General features: G+C 34.9%; 1 pseudogene; it reads right to left on the reverse strand.

Moving 5' to 3' along the window:
- Window positions 1-759: 759 nt before the first annotated feature.
- LOC116583493 lies at window positions 760-1,665 on the reverse strand (annotated as a pseudogene).
- Window positions 1,666-3,018: the final 1,353 nt, after the last annotated feature.

Genomic DNA, 3,018 nt, shown 5'->3' on the forward strand with positions numbered 1-3,018 from the left:
GTCTGGCTAGAGATTTATCCATTTTATTGATTTTTCTAAGAACCAGCTCCTGGTTCCTTTGATCAGTTCTATTGTTTTTTTTTTTTTTTTTAAGTTTTTACTTAAATTCCAATTAGTTGACATACAGTGTAATATTAGTTTCAAGTGCAGAATTTTGTGATTCATCACTGAAATACAACACCCAGAGCTCACCACAAGTGGCCTCCTTAATACCCATCACCCATTTAACTCATCCCTCAGCCAACCTTCTCTCCAGCAATATTCAGTTTTTCTCTACAGTTAAGTTTGTTTTATGATACGTGTCTCTCTTTTTCCCACTAAGTTCATCTGTTTTGTTTCTTTTATTCCACATATGAATGAAATCATATGGTATTTGTCTTTCCCTGACTGATTTATTTCACATAGCATATTGCACTCTAGCTTCATCCACGTTGTGGCAAACGGCAAAATTTCTTTCATATATATATATATATATATATATATATATATATAACCATTTATTTGAAGTTCGGCATGAAATCATACAAATAAAATCTGTATAAATGCATATTCACATTGAGTCATAAAACAACAAATGACAAAGTAAAAACAAAAAAAATTAATTGGCTGCTATATACAGTTGGACAGAGTTTTGTTTTGTACACTAGAAAGTCTTTTATAAAATAATCATCTTTGATCAACAGAAAAGCAATATTTAATGTTGTCCTACAGGATGGATTAACTTTAGCAATCCTCTCCTGTTTTCTCCAACATCCTCCTTTAGTATGGCTGGTGATTGTTTTGGTGATTGCCAACCCCTTGACACGCCTTGTTGTAAGTGCTCTGTTGGCCAGTGTAGTCTGCATACCCCGGTCCATATCCATAGTTTCCATAGTTATGACTAGTATAATTGTAGCCACCATAGCCACTATAATTTTGATCACCACCATATGCACTACTGTAATTTTCATATCCTTGATCATAATATTTATGAAGTGTTTGGTTCCAGTTTTTGCAGTGACCTTGTCCACAGCCCCTAGTACCATCTCGTCTGCCAGCTAAAGTTCCATTTCCTCCTTTTTGTTGTTGCTGTTGATGCCTATATACCTCTTTGGGTTTTGCAACTTTGATTTCATACTTCCCAGAATTAGTTTGATGATACCTGCTTTCTAACAATTTCTTTACTGGCTCTTCATCTGTATATGTGATAAAAAATATTCATCTCCTATTTGTTTTTGTATCCATGGGAAGTTCAATATCTCCAATCTCTCCAAAGTCTCCAAAATAGTCTCTAATTTGTTCTTCAGAAGTATCTGGGTTCAACCCACTCACAAAAACCTTTTTTGGGGTTCCTTTTAAAGCTTTGGCCCTCTTGGAATCTATCAATTTGCCATCCAGGTTGTGTTCTTTTAGTTCTAAAACCTTATCAACACTAGCAGCATCTTTGAAAAGCACAAAGCCAAATTTATTTGATCTTCAATTCACTGGATCTGTTTTAATTGTATAGTCTACAACTTCCCCAAACTGAGACAAATATTCAGTCAGATCTTTCTTATTTGTATCCCAGCTCAAGCCTCCAATAAACATTTTACCATCATCCTGCTGATTCTTGTTTACATGGATCTTGTATCCCTCTGTGGATTCCTCGATATTGTTGTACTCATTTATGTCCTCCATGGTAGTAGAGTTGTCAACCAGGGTTGCTGGTCCACAGTCCAGGTCATGGCAGCAGTGGCGGTTGAGTATTTATGGTGCTGGATTTAAAGGGCAGTAGAAGAGTTTTAGTTCTTTTTATAGCTGTAATATTACATTGGGTTGTGCAACTTTGATTTCACACACACACACACACACACACTATATATATATATATATATATATATATATATATATATATATATGCCATATATTCTTTATCCATTCATTAGATGCTAAACATTTAGGCTCTTCCCATAATTTGGCTATTGTTGATAATGCTGCTCTAAACATCAGGTTTATATATATATCCCTTTGAGTCAGTATTTTTGTATCCTTTGGGTAAATACCTAATAGCATAATTGCTAAATCATAAGGTAGTTCTATTTATAACTTTTTGTGGAACCTCCAAACTATTTTCCAGAGTGGCTGCACCAGTTTGCATTCCCATCAACAGAGCAAGAGGATTCCTGTTTCTCCAAATTTTTGCCAACATTTGTTGTTTCTTGGTTTGTTAATTGTAGCCATTCTGACAGGTTTGAGGTGATAGTTCAGTGTAGTTTTGAATTTTATTTCCCTGATAATCAGTGATGTTGAGCATTTTTTAAAGGTATTATTTATTTGTCAGAGATAGAGACAACACAAGCGGGGAAGTGGCAGGCAGAGGGAAAGGGAGAAGCAGACTCCTCACTGAGCTGGGAGCTTGATGTGGGGTCAGTCCCAGGACCCAGGGTTCATGATATGAGCTGAATGCAGATGCTTAATGGACTGAACCACCCAGATATCCCAAACATCTTTTCATGTCATTTTTCATTTGTATGTCTTCTTTGGAAAAATGTCTATTCCTGTCTTCTGCCCGTTTATTAACTGGATTATTTGTTTTGGTGGGGGTTGAGTTTGATATTTTTTTAAAAAGGTTTTTTGGATAGTAATATTTTTTTAGGTATGTCATTCACAAATGTTTTCTCCCATACCATAGGTTGCTTTTTAGTGTTATTTAGTTATTTAGTGTTATTTAGTGTTATCAAAAGATATTCTCTTTTGATATGCAAAAGCTTTTTATCTTTATGAAGTCCCAGTAGTTTATTTTTCCTTTAGTTTCCCTTGCCTCAGGAGACATATCTACTAAGAAGTTGCTATGGCCAATGTCAAAGTGCTTACTGCCTGTGATCTCCTCTAGGATTTTGATGGCTTCTAGTCTCACATTTAGGTTTTTCATCCATTTTGAATTTATTATTGTATACAGTATAAGAAAGTGTCTAGTTCCATTCTTTTGCATGTTAGTTGCCAAATGTTAATTGACCATAACAACATAGTTTCACTTCTAGATTTTATATTCTATTCCAT

Source organism: Mustela erminea, chromosome X, assembly GCF_009829155.1.
Source record: "Mustela erminea isolate mMusErm1 chromosome X, mMusErm1.Pri, whole genome shotgun sequence".
In the NCBI taxonomy this organism is placed as follows: domain Eukaryota; kingdom Metazoa; phylum Chordata; class Mammalia; order Carnivora; family Mustelidae; genus Mustela; species Mustela erminea.